The following is a 26,977-nucleotide window of genomic DNA, read 5'->3' as shown; positions in this document are numbered from 1 at the left end:
AAAGATTCAGTTCATCAAGACTATAGCAAAACTGGGAGATGTTGATGATCAGGGAAATAAAATAAGTATTTTTCCAAGATACAGATAATGGACAGTATTTCCAAAGCAAGCAAAGAGGCCTCATTTCCTAATTGTATTTGGGTACTGCAAAAAATACACAAAAAACCACTAACAATAGAATTGAAAAATGGAACAGGAATATGAACAGATGGTATGCATATGTGTGCACACACAAGTAGCCAAATATATGAAGAGATGCTCAAACTCATTTGTAATGAAAAACTCAAATACAACAGAAACATGATACCATTCTCCACAGTCAGGGTCAAGATCGAAGTTAAATATTACTTCTTTAAGAAAAGATGTGGCAAAATAGGACTCCTCAGTTTCTCTTGGTATAATTTCACAATGATATTGAAATTTTAGAAACCAGCAATAGCATCTACCAAAACTTGTAATGCACATTTGGTTGGAATCAGGTATACACCTGTAGTAATATTCTGTCAAAATTTTACTCAGCAAGCATGGTGAAGATAGATGAAGTTTTATATAATGTCAGCTATATGGATAATGACCATTGCATTCTTTATAAAAGGAAACGGTCATAATATTCACTCCACCAACAAACATGCAAAGAGCGATTCAATTAAATGAATTGTGTATCTATATATTGACAGGTGCCAGAGCCACGAGAAACAGTGAGGTAGATTTTTGATGACATTGACAACCACCTACAAACAAGAAATTGCTAAACAAATTGTATATTTTTTTCTAATTTCTGAGGTTATTTATCTAAAATGTCTCTCTGTACTTTGATATATTTTACAGTAGAGATATTTATTTCAGTTCAGATTAGCTTTTAATTTGTAAGAAGCCTCTCCTAGTGAGCTTGATAAGCTGCCAGGTTTGTAAGTTACTATTATTCTATCTAAGTTGATTAAATACTACGTTGGCCTAGTTAATCACATGTCTAGTTCTCGCAGCTATCTAACTGGATTGTCTACAAAATTAAATGAGAAAATATATGGGAAAACACTTCAGGCAATTGTAAGTATTGTGTAAATTATTGTGTTAGACTCGAGTTATTAAGCATCTTAACTAATAATAGAATAGAAAAATCCAAAATGCAATATATAAAGGTAAATAAGGTAGAAAACATTACCAAAAGGTATTTTTTGTGTAAAAATTATAGTAAAATAGACACTTAGCTACCATACATGGTAGAAAAAAAAGACACAAGAGTTATCATGACAATATGGCTGTAGGAATGGGTAATAATCAATGCAAAATTGTTAGTTTTTAAGCATATACATAAGAAGTGGATATTAATGCAAAAGGAAGATCCAGTCAGTGACTATGTAGTTGCATAAGAGAGTAAGATTTGCTATGTAATTGGAACAGAGTTTCCATCAATAGGCTTTAAGATTTCTTCTTGGTAAAATGCGCTTGGCACTACTGACTGCATGTTAATCTGCTCTGATAATGGTGAAAATACTTTTGCATCTTGTATATTTCCAGTGTTCCCTTCTACATGTTAATCCCTTGTGTATAGGAGATGTAGAAAAGGAGCCGCGTCAATGGTAAGAGAACAGATAAATCAGTACCTCTCTGAAATAGAGCTGTATAGCAAAAAGTAAGTAAACATGATCTAGTGACTATTTCTTCATTTGTTACACACTGATGCTTTTATTATACAGGTAGCCATCTAGACACCATGATCTTGGAAAGTAATCAGTAATAAACATTGACAGCATGATGGGGAAAGACAATGCAGAATATTTGCGAGTCTATGTTTTTTTTCCCCATTTTAGTTATTTGTCCTTTATTTAGAAAGCTTAGCAAAATAACAAAGTATCAGTTAGGAAATATTTTAATTTGGCTATAATTTAACATTCACAAATTCTAAGTTATAATTTGTGACAATGAATTTATAAAAGTAATTTTACATTTATAAAAATGATACTTCACAATAAATTATTCATTTCTATTAAACCTGAACAAAATTATGTATTATATAGAAGCAAAAATTCCATTAACAATGCTTTGAAAATATAAATCCCTCTTAGTCCAATATATTTTTTGGCAGTTCAGTGTATAAAAATATTATATTACAAATTCCCTGACATTAGTTACTGAAACAAAAATTATTAATAAAAATTTCTAAAATATAGCTATCTCATAGATACTTCTTGATACATTATTCACTGAAAATAAATTTTATGTTTTCCATTTTAAAAGTATTTGATATGGTCTGAATACCCATACCCTGCCTTCCCCATTTACATGGTGAAAGCTAGCCACCAAAGTGATGGAAGGAGACAGAGGGACACTGGAAGCTGATTAGGTCCTAAGGGTATAGCCCTCATGAATGACATTAGTGCCCTTGTAAAACTGTTTTACCCCTTCCTTCCATGAGAGAGCACAGAGCTACAAGATTCCTCTATAAACCAGAGACAAATCAGCCAATGTCTTGACATTGGGCTATCTAGTGTGGACAACCATGAGAAATAAATTTCTGTTTTATATAAGCTGTCCAGTTGATGGTATTTTGTTGTAGAACCCTAAATAGATTGTGTATGTATGTGTGTGTGTGTGTTTATGTATACACACACACACACACACGCATGCACACACACATATATGGGAACAATCTAGCAAAGAAGACACAAAAACCTACAGAAGATATTTTTATGTGTAAAATTAAAAGCCTACTGATTTCTTGAAAGAGATACTAGGGTAAAAAAATATGACTTTTTTAAGAATCACCCTAGTCCATTTCTGTTTCTCTCCTTCTCCCTCCCTCCCTTACTTAATAATATACTTTCTATTTTCACAAGGTTAACAAGGATACATTGATGATATTAAACCACTGATACCTTGGACATCTCTTTCTGTAAGTGATTCATTTCATTTTAGAAGCCAATAAGATAGCTAAAATCAACACAATCTTTTTCCTTGTAGGGTCGCAGGGAGTCCCAAATGAATCATAATCTTAGAAATTGTTTACGGACCTCAAAATACTTACTTCAATATCTCACATATTGAAATACTTCTTTAAAATATGTCTTTTCCTTCAGAAAGAAGAGGTGTTCATGTTTCATGAGGCAGATCATAGCCCTTTAAAACTGATGTCAAGTGGGGCCGGGAGTTTGGCCTAGTGGTTAAAGTGCTTGCCTAGCATGCATGACGACCCGGGTTCGATTCCTCGGTACCACATACATAGAAAAAAGCCAGAAGTGGTGCTGAGGCTCAAGTGGTAGAGTGCTAGCCTTGAGAAAGTCCAAGGACAGTGCTCAGGCCCTAAGCTCAAGCCCAGGACTGGCAAAAAAAAAAAAAAACTGATGTCAAGTAATTAGGAACAACAATGAGCTGGGACTACAATTAGACAGACTTCTAAAGCATATTCTTATGTTGATGAAATTTCAACCTGCTAAGTAGGTAATTTGAATGTGATCTTTTTCTTCAAAATACTTAGTGTATTCTATTTAATATTTTTTCTGGGAAAAGACCTGCAATGTGCAAAAATGGTTTCTTATTCACACTGCATTGTTCCCCATTATTTATTTATTTATTTATTTTTATTTTTTTCATATATTTTTATTGTAATTAATAGAAGAGTTACATGATATTTGCCAGATAGAAGGTGCATTAATTCACATACATTGATACCCTTTCTCATGTCTTGGTCCCCATTTCCCTCCCCCCACTCCCACCCCTCATTATCACTTATATGTGACAGGTGACTTGATGGATAGTATTCAATCATTAGTCAACTGCATATGTTTTGAAAACATACTTCTCAGAAGCTCGCATTTTTCTTCCAAAGATATCATCTTATGTATGTCAATCACTGCTGGATTTGCACATGGCTAACTCCAGAGGTTCCTTAAACCTTTAAGCCAAAGGTTTCCTAACATAGAAAAGAGAGAGAGAAAGACGTTGTTTAGGGAGTAGTGCAGACTCAAAAGGAATTTGTATGATGGCATTTCCCCCCACTAGTGTTCCTGGCACAGGGTTCACAACTAAACATGATGCCCTGCTTCTACAACTAGCTAGACAGGGGAATGGGCTCATTTTTTATCAACAATGACTTTCAGTGTTTCAGTGTTTCTTTGTTCAGTCACCACTTTAGGGATCTAAAAAAAAATCATGTTTTACTCTGTATTTGGGGTGTAATTCCATTTTACTGTAATTAATAAGACCATTAATGTTTTATCACAGCCATGTCTGCAAACATGGATTCCAAAAAGACCTTGGTGTCCTTGGAATGGCTTTTTAATATCTTCCTGAATTTACGGTGAGTCTATGTTTTTAAGTAAGAAGTTTTTCCCATCTTTTTTCAGTCCATTAGAAAACATTTTGGCATTGAACAAAATACTTTCAAATAGAACTTATTTGTAAACATTTTTTTTTTTTTTGCCAGTCCTGGGCTTGAGCTCAGGGCCTGAACACTGTCCTTGGACTTCCTCAAGGTTAGAGCTCTACCACTTGAGCCTCAGCACCACTTCAGGCTTTTTTTTTTTCTATGTATGTGGTACCGAGGAATTGAACCCGGATCTTCATGCATGCTAGACAAGCACTTTAACCACTAGGCCAAACTCCCGGCCTTGTAAACATTTTTTATTTCTCATTTACATCAATTATGATTTCCTTCCACTTCCTGTTTTTCTTCCTCTTACCCTTCTGATGCTGTTAAATAGCTGCTTCAGTCATGCGTATGTCCTTTGGGTTTAGAGCCAGTCATCGAGAGTCACTTCTTTGTACTGTTATATATTTCCCATTTAATAATATTGCTCATTATTTTCTGTCCAGATTGTCTGGGGGAATCTTTAGTGCAACTCTGTCAAAACATAACTGGCCAACTCCAAAGTTTTCCCTTAGTGCCCTAGATCCAAATCTGGTTAAGCTAGTCCCTGTTTACTTCAGTAGAATGGCTACTAGATTCATTTGACCAAACCAAAATACATTTTCAACTCATTTTACAAAAGATTATAGTTAGACTTAGCCCCTTACTAAGCTTGCTAGTATCATTTGCCTTCTTTCTATATGGAAATAGCCAATAGTGACCCTATAATAGCAATTGTCTAGTTATTTTTACATAAGGTTTTTCCAATTAGCTTATATTATATTGTAAATGAGGCTATTGTCAAAAGGACTAAAGCTATTCAGTATTAACCTTTAATTCTATCCTCTCCTTTTCTGCATGTGGAGGTATTTCCTTTATGAATGTTATTCATATTCTAAAAATGACTTTTACATTCTCTTTCTATTAACAAATCTTGATTTTTGAAAAACAGGAAAGAAGTGAAAATGATTTTGTTTCAAAAGTTTAACGGAGTTTGTTTGAAACTGCACTCTTGCTCTAATTAATCCCATTCATTTTGCAAAAACAGAACTCTAATTCTACGTGAGAATGCTATAATTTTATAGTGCCATGCATTTGAACCAGCTCTCACTAGGAAATTAATCTGCATTGCACCAATTTGGCAGCTATCTCAGGCTTCTTCTCAGAATTTCTTGAAACTTCATGCTTTGTGTCAAAGTAGAAAAATCTATTTAAAAAATAAAATGCATTTCTTTTATTTAAAATAGCAAATACCATAAGCATAATATAAAATAAATAGGATTAAGACTGAGATCTGAATATATACTGTACAGCATATTCTGCATTATAAAAGGTGGGTAATGGCTGATTAGAGTGAAGCTAAATTCTGTGCTCAAATTTTATGCTCATCTTAGATCCAATTTCCCAGTCACTTACATTAGTCCTACTTTCATTTGAATTATTTTAATTTTTAGTATTGTTTTAAAATTTTTCCTACTGAGTTTTTGATTCTCAGAAAAATTATTCAGAATATATCTGCTAATGGGATTTGTAATCAGAACACATAAATAGGAGTAAGGATATAAGAAAGCTCTATAAGTATAATTTCTAGGTCACCAAAAGGTTACAAAAACTAAATTATGCATACTAATGTATTACAGGCAAAAAGAAAATGTCATTCCGATTTTAACTGAAGAATCCTAAACTAGTCAGAGTTCAAAGATAGATGAAGAAAAAGAATTGGCCAGAATATTCAACAAGGAGGATATAAATCAGATCTGCAGTGAGCAATGAAAAATGAAGCAGTAATAAAGAGTCACATGACACCTAGGCCCATAACTGGATGGATTCACTCCTAAATCCTCTCAGTTTTTTAAAAGAAGAACTAATAACAAAATTCTTCATAATATCCCATCAATTAGATTGGAAACTCATCCTATGAACTCTGTATTACCTTGATATCAGGACTAGATAAGATCATGCGTAAAGAAAATCATAGATCAATTTCCCTGATGAACCTTAGTATAAAAATTATCAATAAAATACTTGTGAACCAAATTCAATAACACATTACAAAGATCATCATGATAGGCTTGGTTTAATTTCAAAGATGCAAAAATGTTGCCAGAACTATGAAACTGTGAATGTTATTCAGCACACAGGCAAAATGAAGGTTAAAAAACATCACATAGTTTTCTCAATGGATGAAGTAAAAATCCTTTAACAGAATTAATATTCATGATAAGAGCTTTGAAACTAGAAATAGAATATAGCTCAACACAATAAAGTCTATATGTAATTGATCAATAGTGGGCATCATTCTACATAAAGAAAACCTGAAGTCATTTCCACTAAAGTGAAACATAAGATAGGGTGTCCACTCTTCCTAATCTTGTTCATACAGTACTAGAAGGTTTAGTCAGAAAATTTAGGCAAATAAAAGACATAAAACATACAAAAAGGGCCTGGAGTTTAGCCTAATGGTAGAGTGCTTGCCTAGTACGCACGAAGACCTGGTTCAACTCCTTGGTACCACGTACATAGAAAAAAAGCCAGAAATGGTACTGTGGCTCAAACCTTGAGAAAGCCCCAAAACAGTGTTCAGGCACTGAGTTCAAGGCCCAGGACTAGCAAAAAAAAATTTTTTTTAAATTTAAAAAATATATATATATATAAATAAAGAAGGGGGCTGGGAGTTGGGCCTAGTGGTAGAGTGCTTGCCTAGCATGCATGAAGACCCAGGTTCAATTCCTTGGTACCACATACATAGAAAAACTGGAACAGTTGCTGAAACTCAAGTGGTAGACCTCTAGCCTTGAAAAGGCCAAGGACAGTGCTCAGGCCCTGAGCTAAAGCCCAGGACTGGCAAGAAAAAAAAAAGTAAAAATAAAAGAATAAATGAGTTTGCACTCCCACCAACAGTGTAGTAGTGATCCCTCCTGGCCACATCCCCTCCAGCATCTGTTGTTATTAGTTTTCCTGATCCTGGCCATTCTAACTGGAGTGAGGTAGAATTTTAGCATTGTTTTGATTTGCATTTCTTTTATGACCAGAGATGTTGAGCATTTCTTCATGTGTCTACAGGCCATTTTTGTTTCTTCTTCAGAGAAGACTCTCTTTAAGTCTTTGGCCCATCTTTTAATGGGATGGTTGTTACTTTGGAGATTAGTTTTGAAGTGACTCAATTTTTTGAGCTGTTGATATCTTTTAGATATGAGGCCCTTGTCTGTTGTATGGTTGGTGAAGATCTTCTCCCATTCTGTAGGCTTCCTAATTAGTTTACTAGCTATGTCCTTTGCCATACAAAAGCTCTGCAGTTTAATGCAGTCCCACTTATCCAGCCTTTCTCGGATTTGTTGTGATTTTTGGTCCTTATTAAGAAAGCTTCGACCTGTGACAAGGAGGCCTACTGTGTCTCCTATTCCTTCTTGTAAAGTTTTCAGTGTGTCAGCTTTTAACTGATGGGTATTGTGTTGAATTTGTAGATAGTCCTTGGCAAGATTGTCATTTTCACAATGTTGATTCTTCCAATCCAGGAGCATGGGAGGTTTTTCCATTTCCTTAGTTCTGCTGTAATTTCCTTTTTCAGAGATTTAAAGTTTTCATCAAAAAGGTCCTTTACATTCTCAGTTAAGCTAATTCCTAGGTACTTTATTTTCTTTGAGGCTATTGTGAAAGGAGTTGCTTTCCTGATTGTTGCCTCGTTCCTCTCACTGTTGGCGTAGAGGAAGGCAGTTGATTTTTGAGGGTTAATTTTATAGCCTGCTACCCTTCCAAAGTTTTGAATCAGCTCAAGGAGCTTGGGAGTAGAGTCTATAGGATTCTTTAAATATAGAATCATGTTCAAACCACTATGGAAAGCAGTATGGCAGTTCCTCAAAAGGCTAAACATAGAGCTCCCCTATGACCCAGCAATTCCACTAACTTGGCATTTACCCAACCATCCAGAAACTAGGGCATACTAAATCCACTAGCATAATAATGTTCATTGCAGCATTATTCACCATAGCAAAGATATGGAACCAACCTAGATGTCCCTCAGTTGATGAGTGGATCAAAAAGATGTGGTATTTTTACACAGTGGAACTCTATGCTGTTGTCAGAAAAAAACGACATCACCCCATTTGTTAGGAAATGGAAATACTTAGAAAAAATCATATTAAGTGAAGTAAGCCAGACTCAAAGGACTATAGGCTCAATGGTTTCCCTCATTTGTCATAATCAGTAGAAACCTTGGGCTCTCCTAGCAGAGCTTTGCAATAGAGCAAAACCTTGATACATAAGGCCATGTAGTATGAAGCTAATTGAAAGGACCTCCAGGATATTGAAACAAAAGCCATATAATGAATGATTGTTGTCCTTAATGTACTATGTTATCTCTCATCTCTTTTGCTGTCCCTTGGTTATATCATATTGTTACAGTATCTCACTTTGTTATCTGATATATTGGATATATTTGTATCTGGTTATTTGAAATTGGATAGAGAAGGGGGAAAACCAAGATGGGGAGGTGGGGAGGAGGGAAATGGGGACCAAGACATGTGAAAGGGTATCAATGTATGTGAATTAGTGCACCTTCTATCTGGCAAATATCATGTAATCCTTTTATTAATTACAATAAAAATATTTTTAAAAAATCTAAAAAAAAAAGGTGTATCAGTGTTATCAGTCTTCAAGCCATAACGCAACCACTATCTGACAAATGTAACTGTAACCATTCTATACATCAATAAATTATAGACTATAAAAAAATAAAAGAAAAGAATGAAAAAGGAAAGCACCAAACGATCCCCATTTATGGACAGTCTGACCCTCCACATAATGAACTCTACAAAATCCACCAATTAAAAAAAATTCTAATAGATATATTTGGAAAAGTAGCAGAATACAACATCATCATTAAAATGTCAGTGGCTCATAGGAAAGCTCTATATTGAATCTTTTGAGGAACCACAATACTGCTTTCCAGAGTAGTTGAACCAGTTGATACTCCCAATAGTGTAGTAGAGTAGCATTCCCTTTTGGCCACATCACCACCAGCATCTGTTATTATTTGTTTCCTTAATAACGACCACTGTAATTAGAGTGAAATAGAATCTCAATGTAGTTTTGATTTGTATTTTTTTATGACCAGAGATGTTGAACAATCCTTCTAGAGTCTATTGGCTGTTATTTCCTCTCCAGAGAAGTCTGTTTTTAACACATTAGCCCACTCACTATTGGGGTGGTTGTTTCTTTGAGGATTTGTTATGGAGGAGGGGTAAATTTTTTGAGCTCTACGTATGTTTTTGATATGAGGCCTTTGTCTGTGAAGCTAGTAAAGATCTTTCCTCCCAATCTGTGAACTTTATCTTGCTACCTGTGTCCTCAGCCATGCAGAAAGACTAAACATGGTCACTGTTCAACATAACTAAACATGACACCGTTCAATAAGAAATGTACTCATTGCCTTACTTACATAACTGTTAACCCCTCTGCACATTTATAATAAAATAAAAATAAGCACATTTTGGCCTACTCATTTTGAATAGCAAAATCAATCCTAAACAAAAAGAGCAATTCCAGACGTTATCACAACTACCTGACTTCATATTATAACACAGAACCATAATAAGAACAACAAAAAAGCATGTTTTTGACACACAAAAATACAAGTAGATTAGTAGAATAGAAGATCCAGAAATAAGCCCACAAAGCCACACCATCTGATTTTTGACAAAAGGTTCAAAAATTTGTGGCAGAAATGATAGAGCTATTCAATAAGTGGTGTTGGAAAAAGAAAAACTGGTATCTGTACACAAAAATGTAAAGCTAGATTCCTATTTCTCATATATATATATACATATACATGTGTATCATATATACTGATCAACTCAAGATTGGTCAAAGATCTTAATGTAAGGCAAAAAGCTTTAAAACTACTAGGGGAAAAGGGGGAGAAACTTATGAATATACAGGCTCAAGTATATACAGTTCAAGAGAATACAGCTCAGGGACAGCGCCCAGGCCCAGAGTTCAAGCCCCATGACATGGGGGAAAAAAAGAAAGAAAGAAAGAAATCAGTTTGATTCAGTAATACAAGGAATGTAAATCCACATACAGCCACAATGTCTACCATAAACATGCTGTGAAAACAGTCTAGATATATCTACAGATGATAGAATAAGAAAATGTGCACACACACACGCGCGCACGCACGCACACGCACGCACACACACACACACACACACACACATATACACCCACAACTGAATATTACTCAGAAATAAAAAAAATAAAGAAAATTTTCTCATTTGTGGATAAATGGATGGCAAATAAGCCAAACTGACAAGGGCAAATATTGATATTCTCTCCCTAATCTAGTCCTTAAAGATAAATGATGGGAATATAAAACAGGTTGTTTTGGGGATCAGTGCCACCAGGAGAGGAAAGTGGAAATGAAGGGGCTATATATAGGTCAAAGTTCTTTATACTCATATAAAGTTATGTATGCCCAGCCTGGTGAAACTGTTTTATGATGGTAGAAGAGTGCTGAGGGAGTCAGTCATAGAGAGGGGTTCATTTGGTCAGGGTACACTGTACACATGGATAGAAATATCACAATGAAAACTTTTTATACAACTAATATATGTTAACTAAAATGTAAAAATAGACAAAAAACAGTTTGTGAGATCCTCATAGTAACCTAAAACCAGGAAAGTTTGGGCCTAAAGCAAATGAATTGAAAAGCTGCAGCTCAAGTGGTAGAGTACTTTCTTAGCAAGCTCGTATTTCTATATTGTCAAATAAATAAATAACTTCAGATGGAAATAGTTGAGCTCCGACCCTTCAACAATGCGTAATGCATACTTCAAAATTTCTAGTCTACCTTTTATTCTGACAGAATTAGCCACTTGCACAGTGAAGAAAGTTTTCTATATATCTTAGAACAGAAGTGGACAGGAGCAATATTGAAGAACAGTTGGTAAGCACTGGTGCCTATAAATAGCCATGATTCATTTACCAGCCCTTTGAAAAATGTATGGGACTTTAGGAAATACTCAAGTGGGGGAGAGGATGGATTCTAAAAATGTATTCAATCCCCAAATATATGAGTAGAGATTAAAAGATGGTGAATTTATAACCTTCTTTTTGTGGGGTGAGTGAAAATAAGCCATTAACGCGCGCACACACACACATACACACACACACACACACACACACACACACACACACATACAACACACATACTTGAGCAGTACTTACAGAAATATGTTTAGTCAGATTACTGCTTAGAGTGATATATTAATATGATTCAGAATAGACTTCTATATTGAGATTTTGGACGTTATCATTTGCTTTTCTTTTCTTGAATGAGAGTAATTTCTTTTTCCCTACAGCAGCGTGAATAGATAATTTGTTGCTAGGCTGGCAGATTGGTGGAATTTTTCTTTGGCTTCTGTCAGGGCCTTACTCCAATTAAAAAAAATGGCACATCATCTAACCTATCTATATTTTAGTGTATGAGAGGGTGGGAGGCAAAGTCCATTCAGAGGTCATCTGATTGCATGAGTAACTTGTGTACATATTTCATTTTCTAGAACCTGGACTTGAATAGCACATCATTGCAAAGGAAGCTGGTAAAGCTATTCTTTAATAGCGAGCCACCTAAGATGCAAACACTTCAATTATTATGGAGGAAGATCTTCAGACTCTTCAATCCATAAACACTGATGTTGTATCTAGCATGTGCCCCTGTGCCAAGGACTTCAGTCCCACTTGATTTCCACAGGAACTCTGCAGAAAGCACACATTTGATGGACAAAATATCTGATACATGGAGGAGTTCAGTGACCCTTCCAAGTCAGCATAAAAAAGCATATGACCAGAGAGCCAATTATATTCTATCAAGATCTAAATAAAACCTATCATTTTTCTCAGCATGACACTATCAAGCAAATGTTGGAGAATCTTCTTGGTAGGTTCAGTTACCCATAAACCACCACTAGTGTACTCTGATCTTTAAGAATTAAAAAGAGTGGAAAAAATACCATTATCTTACTACTGGTAAAAAAAAAAAAGACAGAGCAGGTCTCAGTTCACAAGATTTCATTACAGTATTCAGAACAGCACATATTTTAAAACTTATATGATATGTCTGGTATTTTCCTTTAAGGATTCCTTACTTATGGTTGACCCCAAGAAACCTCAAAAGCAAAACTTTGGGTAAAGAGCAACGACTGTGTTTACTTGGATTCTATTTAATTCTACTTCTACATTGGGCATACATTTATTGATTTGTTGTTTTAAAAATAAAAGCAGGCTGAGCTGGGAAACAATGGCTCTTGCCTATAATTCTAGCTATTTCAGAGACTGGGATGTGAGGATCATAGTTCAAAGCCAGATAGGGCAGGAAAGTCCATATGACCCTATTCTCCAATAAATTTCTCAGAAAAGCCAGAAGTGGTGTTGTGACTCAAGAGGTAGAGCACTAGCCTTGAGCACAAAGAGGCCCAGGGACAGTGAGCAGGTACTGAGTTAAGTCCCCAGGACAGAATGACCTTCAAGAAAAGAATGGTGAGCCAGGAGCTTGGCCTAGTGGTAGAGTGCTTGCCTAGCAATGCACGAAGCTCTTGGTTCAATTCCTTGCTACAACATACACAGAAAAAGCTGGAAGTGGAGCTGTGACTCAAGTGCTATAGTTTTCATCTTGAGAAAGCTCAAGGACCGTGCCCAGAACCTTGTTCAAGCTCCAGGATTGGCCAAATAAATGAAAGATAGATAAACAGACAGACAGACAGACAGATAGATAATAGATAGGGATAGATAGATAGATAGATGATAGATAGATAGATAGATAGATAGATAGATAGATAGATAGATAGATGATAGGAAAAAGAATGTGACTGTGCCAGAGTATGACTCAATGGGATCCATTTATGGATATGTATCAGACAAAATGTTACAGAACTGTTAACTGAATTACACAATCTTCTGAGTCAAAACATCAGCAAGGGGTTCAAAGACTCTCAAAGGAAAAAACATAATCATTCCAAACAAAGTGTCCTACAAAATGTCCAGACTTGGCAAAAGGAGAAGTGAATAATGAGCAAAAACTGAAAAAAAAAGATCATAAAGATCAGGCTGAGGTTGAAGACAGAATGAACCCAAAATCTGTGTAGGCCATGAGGGACACAAGAATGTTCTGAAGTAAGCTCCATGAAATTCATTATTTTATTTATTATTTGCCTAAAAGAAGCACCAGTGGCAGAAACTATCAGCTAAAAGCAGTGACTCTCAACATGAACTGTGTATTATAATTGCCAAATATTTGTACACACCCAAAGCCCTGGCCTCATAACTATCCAATTAGGCCAGAATTTCTGAGAAAGAAGCCAAGACTCAATATTTTTAAAAATATTTCCCACACACTTTGATTTGCAGCTAAGATTGAGAATTTTTTGTGAATTCTCCTAAGTCAAAGACCACAGGACCAGTTGGCAAAATTAATATTACATTGCTAGAAACAAACATTTACTCCCTTCTCTAGTCGCTGAATCAGAATCAACATTTCAGAAATTGTCCTTTTAAATACCTAGCCCGAATATGACAGCATTTAGTTGGACTTTTGCCACACAGTTGTTTCCCCATCAACCTAAACTCTACCAGACATTTCTAGCCTCTCTTCTGAGGGCTTGTGTAAGCAATGGCAAAGGTGCAAATAGTACAAAGTGTACTACTCAAAAGATGGAGGAAATGGGAGATATTGTTTGTTTATTTACTAATAATATTGGGGTTGTACTCATTCATTTAGATCTTGAACACTAAACATCTGTCTTTCTAATGCTGTGTAGTTGCTCCCTAGAGAATAGCATTGTGAAATACAAATTTTAAGTCTGCTTTAACTAAAAGACTACTTGACTAGATTAACTGTCTCAGAGAAATGACAGTTATGCTTTATAGTAGCTGAATCTGCTCTGAATATTTGTACTTAACAGTCACACTCTTAACAGAGGTCCTTTCTGTAGTCAGCTGAGATTGAGGATGTTTCTCAGCAATACATTGTTTAACTCATTCATTCTTTTACTGAATCATACATTTACTGCTAAAATGAACGTTATCAAGTACTAGTTTTATGTTCCAGACACTCTCTGCCCTGGGTGTCGGGCTCTGATGAAATGAATGAGGGATGCCACAGCTCCCTAAGATTCCAAGAAAAAAAGTTGCCTCTTATAACAATAAATCATGCTCAAGTCTAATGAGGGAACTGGTTTCAGAAGGTTTTGATTACTGCTCATGTCACAGAGATACTTAGCAGCAATCCAAGATATGACGTTTCAATTCAAATAGCTTCTTTCTGAACTCTATAGGTCTGCAGAGTTAGAATCATTTCATCGTGACCTTTAGGGAAACTTTCCCATGAAGAATCAGTTTAAGTGCAGGTTAGAGATGGTTAATCCACAAAGAAAAAATCCTGACTCATTAAGCTGCATTTTTACAATTCATGAGACAATTTTTGAAGGAGCTGTGATTTCATCTTTTTAACACAAAAGAAAAAAAATGGCTGTAGGTGGCTATCTTCAAAGCCCCAAGCAAAGGGATTTTCTTTTTTCCACTTATCTTCCCTTCAGTAATGAAGAGCTGCTGGAAGCATTGGAAAAAAATGTTGTTTTTAAGTGACTGTGCCAATATACCTGGGATTTCTTTCAAGCAGTGAGTGATTCCTTTGAATTATGCTTTCAGCCAAAAATAGAGTTACTCATAAATTGCATGAATACTTTCCAGCTCATAATTGTCAGGTTCCGGTCTTGGATTTTAGTCATCCAATCTAAAGACTTTTTATTTTCTCTAAATCTTAAACTGATATAACTTTCTTTTTATTTCTATTCTCAAACACCAACAACCTTATCTTCCCCTATTGCTCTGGGATTATAACACACACACACACACACACACACACACACACACACACACGCGCATGCACGCACACACACACACACAGAAGCAAACAATCTGCTGTGCATTATGATGGGTTACTCATAAAAATTGTCTCCCAATGATGAGCCATCTCTGAACATAAAACTTCAATTTGAATGAAGTGCCTTCTCACCTCATTTTTTACAAAAAAATAAAAAGTCTATTAAGAGCTACTGATAAGCTCAGAGTTATTTCTGTAAAAAATATACTTGGATGCAAGATAAATGCATGCAAACTGACAGGTAATTAAGCAGAAAAAATTTGGGGTGCTACTTGTCAGCTATCTGAGTAAGATATTTTAGGAAAATTATGCTGGCATTTCTCTCTACCTTTTTACTTTAGCTGTTGAATTTTTTTTACTGAGACATACAGATAATAAAAATTAAAAAGAAAATCAAAAGAAATAAGGAAAATGCATGAAGTCAGATAATAAAAATTAAAAAGAAAATCAAAAGAAATAAGGAAAATGCATGAAGTCAGTGAATACTTTATACAAACAACAAATCAGCCAAAGAATAGATGAACAAAATAAACTCAATTTATAAGAATAAGAAAATGGAACATACCTTAAAAATAAAAAATCACCACAATTTTCATAGTAAAGCCTCATATGCTTTTCAGGCAAAATAACAAGCAAAATCAACCCTCAGTGTGATTCTGATTTCATATCTGAGATTAATGGTAGTTATATACTGATAAAATGGACATTTTTCTGTATTCCTTGTAAGATAATGTCTAATTTCCACTACCCAAATTTTTGGTGTCTTCACCCTTAAATTTCATAGAAATTCCCATACTAGAAGAGCAGCCTGGACCACAGAATATCCTGGGGAGACCATATAACCAAGCAGGTTAAAAACTAGCATGGGTACCACTGTATAAGAGCTACCTGAGAGAAATAGATTTGGAGATTTTAATCCACAGTTGTCTGGCTCCATGTCCTGTGTTAAGACTGAATATTATACCTAACAAAGAAACTTGTCTACTACATGGTAGACACAAAACAAAAACTGGAATATATGAAGTATCTGTGAACAAGATCGATCTAACCTTCAAATGAATGCACCTTGAGCTCACTTCTCCCCATCGTTCTACCATCTAACCATCCATTCATCTATCAGTACATTAATTCATTAATAAAGTTACAGGTACTCAAAATCTAAAAGTCTCTTGAGTGCCCCAAACTTTCAACATATGAGCCTTTTTAGGAGGATATTTCCCTATCTTCTTAGCAATCACTAACTACAAATTTTCCCACAATTGATTCAGGATTACATTTGTTATATGTAGAATAAGAGCTAAAACAGATTGAGTGACAGGATAGTAAGGAAGTATAAATTGACCTTGAAGATTTTTCAGCAATCTAAAAGAAATATATAACTTCTTTGGACTCTATTTCCAAACCAATTGAAAATTGACAGTAAACAGAGCTTTTAAGCATTCTCCAAACATGTGTCCTTCTGTATATTTGGTCATGTTTAAATGGCCACAGGCTTGCTATGTTTATAATATTTAAGATTAAACCATTCCTTTCTTCTTAATAATGCTGAGATGGTAAAATGTCAACATTGGTTTCTTCTATTCAAGTAAATCAAGAAGCTGTTCACCATCAAATGCACATTGTTAGTAGTATGTGACATGTCAGCCACAGGGAGCCCACAGAAAGAAAGTACTTCGTCCTTCTTAAAAGCTCACACTAAGAAAATCCCTTTTATACCTTCAATATGTCAATTTGTCATAGCTCGCCAAGTGTCCACATATATTAAGAAAGACATAGAGACTACAGTAGTTAAGAGAGGGAAGCAGTCTCTAAACCATAAATCGTCCATATTTGAGTCTTTCCATGAAAATTAAATGTCTTACTGCCAACAATAACAGATGTGAAGAGCACATAAAAACAGCAAGTAGATCTTTCTTAAACAAAAAAAAAAGTCAAGGGGCTGGGAGTTTGGCCTAGTGGTAGAGTACTTGCTTAACATATACGAAGACCCAGGTTCAATTCGTAGGTACCACATACATAGCAAAAAAAAAAAAAAAAAGCCGGAAGTGGTGCTGTGGTGCAAGTGGTAGAGCTCTAGCCTTGAGAAAGCCCAAGGACAGTGCCAGGCTCCGAGTTGAAGCCCCAGGACTAGCAAGAAATAAAATTAAATTAAAATTTTAAAAAAGAGAACAATGCAAAAGAGAGATTTAAAGAGGACTTAAAGCTACATTCTAAGCTAATTTGGGGCTTTAAGATATCTGTCTACATAAATGCATGGATAAATATATTAAAGACATCTATCTGTCATATGTATGTATGTATGTATGTGTGTATTTATATAGATATATATTATATATTTTTAAGTAGTTGTCCAAAGAGGTTTCCAAAATCCTGATGCATCTTGATCAGTATCACTCCTTTCCTCATCCTAAATTTTTTGCTTCATTATTTCACAGATAAAACTCTTTGCATGATTCATTGCTAGACTACTTCATTTTCATAGACGCTAGTGTGTGTCATTAACACCAAGTTTATTGCACTCATTCTTCAGAAAAACAATCAGAACATATAGTCTAAGAAAGAGACTGAAATCAAAATCTGAGGCTGCTGCAGATGAATTACACACATGGTTATCATATCTTATACTGAAGTGTTTAATAAGGAACAATCAAATAGGTTAGGTAACTTTTCTTTGTAATTTGTATCTCAAATATTGTGAAGTCTTATTCTTCTCCATCAGACAGATAAATGGATGGAGATTTGATACAGATAATAATGAGTTGACCTATCAAAACCTGGAACTAGGCTGAGATCAGTTGTCTTGAATCCAGGCTATGGTAGGTACCTTAAAAGGCTACTCTAAATCTTGATCAGTCAGAGTACTTAATGCTCCAGAGAGTTCAGTGTCATTGAGGTTACTAAGGATCTGACTTAATCAGCTCCAGAGAGCTCCCCAGAGGACTTTCCTAACATATATCACGGAGATGCTTATTGAAACAGAACTTTTCATAGTATTCTGTGAATTATATCAAATGAAACTTTTAACATTAGAAGAGAGAACAACTTTTACTTCAGTCCAATGTTTGACTAATTCTTCCCAGAGTCTTCAGTTATATTTCATGTGGCTCTCCTAAATTGAAATGGCCAAACATTCATTTAAACAACATCAATGTTTTTTTATGATATAAGATGGTAGAGTAACAAGATGTATCCAAACAATTACCATACTAATTGAGCTTTTAAATTCTTGTATTGTGGCATAAAGTGAATTTGGCATAATATACTTATGACCGCAGGTAACAATTGTTTTCAAATACTCCACTTAATAATCTTGGCAGATTTGTTAAATTCTCTTTCATCTATCATAACAATCCTGCAAAACCAAGTAAGGACACAAAAGTGAAAAAAGAAATTAGAACTCTAAAGCTGCTCTAGCACATTGCTTATGCTTCTAGGAGATTAAGGAAAACAAATATGATCTCACGTATATTCACTAATGTAGAAAAACATGTCACAGTGAAGAATTGAAGACATTTTAGAATATTTTACTAGTTACAGGATCAGATAAGCCAAACAATCTAAAAAATATAAAGTTCACAAATTTTAAAAGCTTTCTTGACCTAGCTGAATTAAGATATAGTGCTTTAAGTAAATGGAAAATTTTATATTGTCTATCCCATATGAGATATTGCTATAATACACAAACTACACAATATGCTACATAATTACATTCCAGTTCTATTGTGGTGAACATCCATGGAATGCTCTTTTTAAATGTGACACTAGGTGAAACAAGCCAATGTAAAAACTAAGGTTTTGTTGTACAAGACCATTGGCTTAAAATATAGTCTTATATATGAATCATAAGTTTGACTCTGACTCCAAGTGTTTAATTTGTGCTAATTTTCAATTATGGCAATAACAAATGACCACAATGTTAATTTCTTAAAACACTACAAATATGTTAGCTTCTAGATCTGCAAATCAGAAATCCAACAAGTCTCATTGGACTGAAATTAATATTTCAGTAGGGTGGCATCCCATTTTGGAGGCTTTTTTTGTGTGTGGGGGTTATGGGGCTTGAACTCAGCCTGGATGCTGTCCCTGAGCTCTTCAACTCAAGGCTACCGCCCTACCCCTGGGCCTGGCCATTGTTCCTGAGTTCTTCAGATTAAGGCTACTGCCCTACCTTTGAACAAAGCCCCACTTCCCATTTTCTAGAGGTTAATTGGAGATAAGAGTCTCAGGTCATTTTGTGTCCAGACTTGGCTTTGAACCTTGATCCTCAGATCTCAGCCTCCTGAGTAGCCACCACCCCAGCCCTTTTTGGAGGCTTTATGGGGGAATTATCTGAGAACCCAGTTTTCTTGTTAGCTATCAGCTGAGAGCAAATGAAATTGCAAAAGATCACTTACATTCTTTGTCTCTTGTCATATTCTTTCCTCTACACATTCACTAAGGGTGAATCAAGTGCTCACTGGATCCTTCCCTACCTACCCCTACTCCTTGAAGGGCTCATATGATTAGTTTTGATCCAGCAAGAAATTCCATAATAAGCTCTTCAATCCTAAAAATCTTTAATTTCATTACATCTGCAATAATATATTTTGCATTGTAAGGAATACATTCCCAAGTTCCAGTGACTAAATGAAAGAGTCTGCTTTAACACAAAAAGCACAATGAAAAGATATGCATTCCCAAAATATCTATGATGTTTCCATTCTTCTATTTCCTTTCAACTTCCTGTATAAGGAGTTAGGCATTTTTAATTTCCAGGAATGGCAATTTAGTATATTTTGAACTATACTTATTACAGTGACAAAAGCCTTAAGAAGAAGTTTATTTTGTGGGGATAGTGCTATTGTTTGAAACTTCTGATACCAACTTATAGTTGTTTAGTGTTAACATGTAAAATTCAGTTACAGCAAAGACATTGATAAAAGAAAATATACTTGCCAAATGGTAGTAGACCAAAAGATTAAAATGACTTCCAACTGCAGTATTACTGTTACAGATATATTAAATATAACATATATTACACTAAAAAAAGAAATTCTTATGGGAAAAATGTATTAACGCTGCCAAAATATTTTAATTCAGTTACCATTACAATCTAAAATAATTATGAAGATTTTGGTGCTTGTCATTGTCTTGTACAAATGTGCCCAGCTTCTGATAAAGAAGAGATTTTGCATGTGTAAAGCATTGTTCACATAGGCATGAGCTTTTCCCCACATAGATCCTATTCATCCCTCAACACTCAATTCAAATAATTGGTTTTCCATGAACAGATGTAGGGGTTTTTTTATTAATTTTTTTCATATATTTTTATTGTAATTAATAGAAGGGTTACATTATATTCACCAGATAGAATATGCATTGATACCCTTTCTCATGTCACAGTCCCCATTTCTCTCCCCCTCCCAACCCTCCCAATCCCACCGATCATGTTGTTTTCCCCACTTTCCTATCCAATTTCAAATAACCAAATCAAGGATATATACAATATATCAGATAACAAGGTGAAATACTGTAACAATATGAGATAACCAAGGAACAGCAAAAGAGATGAGAGATAACAGTACATTAAGGACAACAATCACTCATTATATGGCTTTTGTTTCTATATCCTGGAAGTCCTTTCATTTAGCATCATTCTATATGGCCTTATATATCTAGGTTTGGTTCTATTGTAAATCTCTGCTAGGAGAGCCCAAGGTTTCTACTGATTATGACAAATGAGGGAGACTATTGGGCCTATGTTCCTTTGAGTCTGGCTTACTTCACTTAATATGATTTTTTCTAAGTCTTTCAATTTCCTTACAAATGGGTCAATGTCATTCTTTCTGACAGCAGCATAGAATTCCATCAATTCCACATCTTGTTGATCCACTCATCAACTGAAGGACAGAACAGATGTACTTTGTAGAACAAAATTTTGCTCCATCATTCATTCAACCACATACTCACTCATCCACTCACATCAGTGACATCTTTCAGGCCCTGTTAAAAATTGTGAGCAAAGCTAATTATTCCCTTACAATTTTATATGAATCATTAAAAGTGGGTAGAATCACTCTAAAACCATATATAAACATCTTCAGCAGTCATTAATAAGTATGAATAAAGGGATAAACTATAATTCTTATAACCCATGCTTATTAATACAATATGCAAAAACCACTCAAATTTTGTTTGATATACTATACTATATATCCAAATACAGAATCTTACAAAGAACACTTGAAATGTTTTTATTTGACTAGATTTGAGTCAGCCAGATCTGAAATCTATCATTTTATAGTAAATAGTAAATACTGCTTTATAGTAAATATTTATACTAGATAGTATATTTCATACTATAAAACTGTATCTTCTATATTTTAATTTCTTCAAACTAAATTCCCAAAAGACTTCCAGATGCAACATCTTAGAAAAAAGAAATTCCCTTCTCTTCCTCCTGCAACATCATGAATGCTCCAAAAAACTTAAATTTAGTAATTATAACTTATAGTCTTCTAATTGGATAAGTGAAACACATCTAACATAAGTGTGTCATTTATGTGTATATGGAAATATGTATGTATTTATATATGGTATTTTGATTTGACAGGTTCATGACTAAGTTAAAATTACCACGAAGTATCAGAATGATAAAGTATAGTGACTTTAAAGTAGAAGTACAATTTTCCCTCTAATTATACAACAGTTCATCTGAAAAACATGCTTTTACTTCCCTTCTCAGTTTTACACTTCTAGAATTCACTGATAATATGGATATGGATAGCCAGATAAGGATTTCTATTCTACACAATTGAGAAGTTGTACACCAGCAAAATGACTAAAAATGATACAAAACACCAAAATATGTGAATGAATAATATGGTGACCAAGATTAAAAGAGACCTTTGCCTTCAGCGACAGAGTGATTTAAACTCACAGCTTCATGTTTGCTAGAAAGACACTGTACCACTTGGCCAGGGTGGGGTTGGGGGTGGGGTGGACACTGTTTAGAAACAAAAGTACTCATTTCCTGGTTTATGTAATTTTAACCCCTTTACAATAACAATAAAAACTTAAGACATGAGATTTTAAATATCACTTAATTATTTTGAAATAAATTTTATGTGGCTGCGCCACTTTATCTAAGGCTCAGAAAACAAAGTTCTTGCTTTGTTTTTCTTTTGCCATTCCTGGATCTTGAACTCAGGGCCTGAGCACTGTCTTTGGACTTTCTCAAGGCCAGAGCTCTACCACTTGAGCCACAGTATCACATCTGGCTTTTTCTATTCATTTTCTACTGAGGAATTGAACCTGGGTCTAGTACCCCCAAATCCTGGGACAGAACCTAAAATTGGAATTAAACACATGACGCCATACTGAGCCTTAAGAAAGCACCATTAGCTTGAAGTGCTTGTTTTCACGGACTTCAGAACAAAGTTAAATAACTGAGGAAATGAGAGGCAATAAAAACCTAGGTAGTCAACCTTTTACCTCCACAGATTTAACTAAATTCTCATTGAAACTAGGAGAAAATTTCATCTGTACTGAACATGTGCACATTTTTGTCTAAACAATAGTGCAATAATGATTTTATGATGTTTTTATTGTATTAGGTATTATAAGTGATGGATGATCTGCAGGTGATTTAAAGCATATGGGGAATACTCATAGGTTATATACAACCAATATTGTGCCATTTTATTCAAGGAACTCAATGGAGAATTTGAGAATTTTGCTTTGAAAGAGCCCTGAGAACCAAGGGAACTGTATGCACAACATTTATGAAGTTAAAAATATGTGCTATGAAGACATTGTTTATGAATACAATTAAGACTAGTTGAGTGTTTTGAAATCATTTATTTGGGTTTATTTGTCAGCCAATAGGACTTTGGAAATGATTGGATCTTGAGGAGTCTTTCCTAGTCAACGTAAAATTCATTAGATAGATTTGTAATACTATTGTAGAAAGTAAGAAATGGAGTCTAGAAGGAGATGGTAGGTTCCTGAGTGCAGCCTGAAAGATGTGTCTTGTCTTCTGCCTCATTGCTTTGTCTCTTGTGATGCAGATGCTTTGCTTACATGCTCCTAAAAATATCCCATCTCACCATTGTCCCAGGAACAATGGATCAAACCCATCAGAAACTGAAAATAGGAGTCAAAATAAATCTTTACTCTTAGGTTGTTTTCTCAGGTATTTTGTCAATGATAAATATATCTGATTAACATGGATGAGGACAAGCAAAGAAAATAGTTTTCAAAAAACCCTTTTTGTACCCTGCGAATGGCTCATGCCTGTAATGCTAGCTACTCTGGAGGCTGAGATCTGAGGATAAAGGTTCAAAGCCAGCCCTGGCACAAAGGGACCTGAGATTCTTATCACAAATTAACGTCTAGAAAACGAGAAGGGTAGGGTGGTAGCCTTGAGCTGAACTGCTCAGGGACAGTGCCCAGGGTGAGTTCAAGCACCATGACCCACAAAAAACAAACAAACAAACAAACAGAAACACCTTTTTGGGGGTGGAGAGTTTGGCCTAATGGTAGAGTGCTTGCCTAGCACAAAGACCCGGGTTCAATACCTCAGTGCGACCTACACAGAAAAAGCTGGAAGTGGTGCTATTACTCAAATGGTAAAACGCTAGCCAGGACTGACCAAAAAAAAAACCCCAAATCCTTTTTGGGGTAGATTGTAATAGTGGTCAAAAGAGTGACAGATACTAGCTTACGAGTTCATTCCAGGGATTGCATAAATAAATAAGATGAATAAAATCTTAGAATAATAGCTACGTATATAGTTAGTAATGTTGAGAATAAATTGAGAAGTAGTAAATTATTTTGAATATGTTTTCACTTACGCAGATTAGATAATTATAGTTAAAATTATCTAGCAAAATGCCTGATTTGATAAAGATTTATTTACATTTTTATACCCTAGCATTAACTGAAATAAAAACTATTCTAATTATTCAGAAGCAAAAGTTTTAGCAAGTAAATGCTTCTTACAAGAATGGTACATTTACTTTTAGGCAAAGATAAGTACCTTTTCATAAATTATTTCTTCTACTAAAGGAAAATACAAAAGTATCACTCATTACAGTAGTAGCTTTGTTTCCCCAGAGAACATTCCATATCTGGCTATCCCATTTTCCTGTGTGTTCCTCAAGTTACTCAGCTTTTTAACCTGTGCTTGCTAATGTTTCCCTGATGGAGCTTTCAATGGAAAAAATGCATCCTTTAAATAAATACATACTAGATCAGTAGGAAAAGCACCCAAGGCTTCCTCTCATTACCCCACCTTTACTTGTTAGTCTTCTGATCAGAATTGGTAGAAGCAAAAGTTTCTGGCTGGCATGCTGTGCAAGTGGATACTGTTGGTGATTTTTTTTTTTGGTAAGCTTCCCTTCATTCTGTAAGCTGATATTGATGTCATTAAGGAAAGCTTCACAAAAAAGATTAAAGATCAATTATCTTGCTAATTAAAAGAGTAACAAAATCGATAAAATGATGACATTAATTTACTAGGAATGTCTATTCCAAATGAAGATGCTTCCTTGTGGAATGAAATGAAAATTTGAGTTAGACTATTCCATCTGCTAGATGGAAGGAAGAAAAGGCAATCGAGATGCAAAAAGAAGAGTATTTTCTAAATAACGGTTTTTATCTACAGCTTGTGAATAACTGGAAACTGATCATGACAACGTTATGTAAATTAATTCAAAACAGTTTAATTTTATATTTGGAAATCAAATTGTATTCAAACCATGAGGCTAAAGAACATTCAAACCTTTTCTATTTTATAATGTATTCCCAACATGGAAAATCTGATCACTATTACTACAAAATTATATGAGTAACACAGAGGAATATAAGAATATAGTTAAGAAAAGGTTTCAATTAATTTAAACTGTTGCTGTAGTTTAGCATAATATGTGATGAATATTTAAAGAAATTTGAAAAAAATCACTTTTTCTTCACATTGCCTATTATGAAATGGGCTCCCTTAAATGAAAGTTGATAGCTGTCTAGAGTCTAGAGTCACCACCACAAATGACTTAGTTATTTTTAAACAGAGAGCAAAAAGAAAATAACCAATTTGGGAAAGTGGGAGGGAGTTGTTTTAACACAAGTTTGAGTTCTTTTGAGGTTCTCTTTTCCAGTATATTAAGTTTATTGACCACAAAATAACACAGTGACCACACCAAAATTACCTAACCAAGAATACCGGTCAAAACTAGCTATTTTTCAGAATTTGCTCCTCTATGACATTCATTTTAGAAGTTTATTTTGCCAAGTAGCCTGACATGCCTAGGTCCATAAGTTCACACATATATATGTGTTTGTGTGTCTGTCTGTGTGTGTCTGTATATGTATGCATGTATATGTGGTTCTTAAATCATTATGGAAACAAAAGCCAACATAAATTTCTTGCCCATTTTGTTTTGTTTTAGGCTATCATGTGTTGGAGATGAAAGAGATATGGAGAAGAAAGCAAAAGAAAAAATAAGGGAAGGAAGAAAGAATGACAAAAACATCCAAGATCCCCTCCGATGAATTTCTGCAACTCTGAAGAACAGACTAGTTTAAACCATGAGAGAAAAACAAAATTCTGGTTTTCTAAAATGTTTCGAATGTATATTTATATTTTTAGAGCTCTGTCATTGGACCTCTGTTAACTTTGCAGTTCATAGTAAAAACTATTTTCAAATAATTCTAGTACTTCCTAATATTGAATGAACTGTGCTTTCCCTTTTTTCTAACTTTTTCATTGGTTTTGTTGTCATACTATGACAACAAATTCCTACCTAACTATCCTTCTAAGAAGTGATTATCTTTTCCTAATATTCCTGAGCTAGAGCTAAATTAACATCAATAGCAGATCAAAGATTTAATAAAAATCTGTAAAAAAAAATCCAGGTTCTTTTGAAATGAGCAATAGACTAGGCTTAGACAAAATGGATCCCTCAAGATAAATGATCAAAAAATCTGCAAATACTCATTTCCATCAGTTAAAATATATTGGCAAAGTCTTATTCAATAAAAATAGTATCAGTCAAAATATTATCATCAAGTTATCTGTGTGGTAAGAGATATTTGTGTGTGTGTGTGTGTGTGTGTGTGTGTGTTATTTTCCATTTCCCAAGTTTTCTAAGATGACAAAACAATACCCATTTGCTACTTTGGTAACCACAAAATAGTAAATGTTCCTTAACAAAATATACTATGTATGTAATGCATAAGGAAACGAAACACAAATTAAATAAAATCCCATTATTACACTTACCATTCAAAGCCATCCACACATCATATTTGTATTTTGTTCCATTTTACTACTCAGAACCATACTTTTTAAAATACTTAGGTCCTATGTTGGGTCCTATGCTACATTTAAAAAATTAATTTAGTATTATAATATCAATATCATGCTATTATAATTTCTTCCAGAGAAACAGGGGTTTTTTAGTAAATCAAAATTGTTCAGATGTCACCAGTTTCATACAGTTGAAAAGAATATAGCTCATCTTTGCAATGCAAATTATAGCTGTGATGACAGAAGAAAAAGCAGAAGTGATGGGATCTTGTATGCCAACATGTATTTTGCTTTTTCATGTTTACCAACAGGAAAATTACATAAGTGCTTCCAGTATGAAAACCTACTGGAAACAAATAGTAAGCATTTGAGTAGATATAAAAGATCAAGCCATCTATTCCATCAATTT

General features: G+C 34.6%; 1 long non-coding RNA gene across 1 annotated transcript in view; it reads right to left on the bottom strand.

The window, feature by feature from the left end:
- Positions 1-3,881: 3,881 nt before the first annotated feature.
- The window catches only part of LOC150067329 (uncharacterized), a 206,160-nt gene continuing 183,064 nt past the window's right edge, over positions 3,882-26,977 (bottom strand). Inside the window, exons 2-3 of the long non-coding RNA XR_016539554.1 lie at positions 20,365-20,432; positions 3,882-3,910 (exon numbers count right to left, since the gene is read on the bottom strand). This is a non-coding gene — a long non-coding RNA (uncharacterized LOC150067329). The remainder of the gene's footprint in view (positions 3,911-20,364; positions 20,433-26,977) is intronic.

The sequence above is a fragment of the Megascapheus bottae genome, chromosome 2 (genome assembly GCF_031878675.1).
Source record: "Megascapheus bottae isolate mThoBot1 chromosome 2, mThoBot2.hap1, whole genome shotgun sequence".
NCBI classification, from domain to species: Eukaryota; Metazoa; Chordata; class Mammalia; order Rodentia; family Geomyidae; genus Megascapheus; species Megascapheus bottae.
The sequence above is the reverse complement of the archived record's forward strand: the minus strand, read 5'-3'. Positions and strand labels throughout refer to the sequence as shown.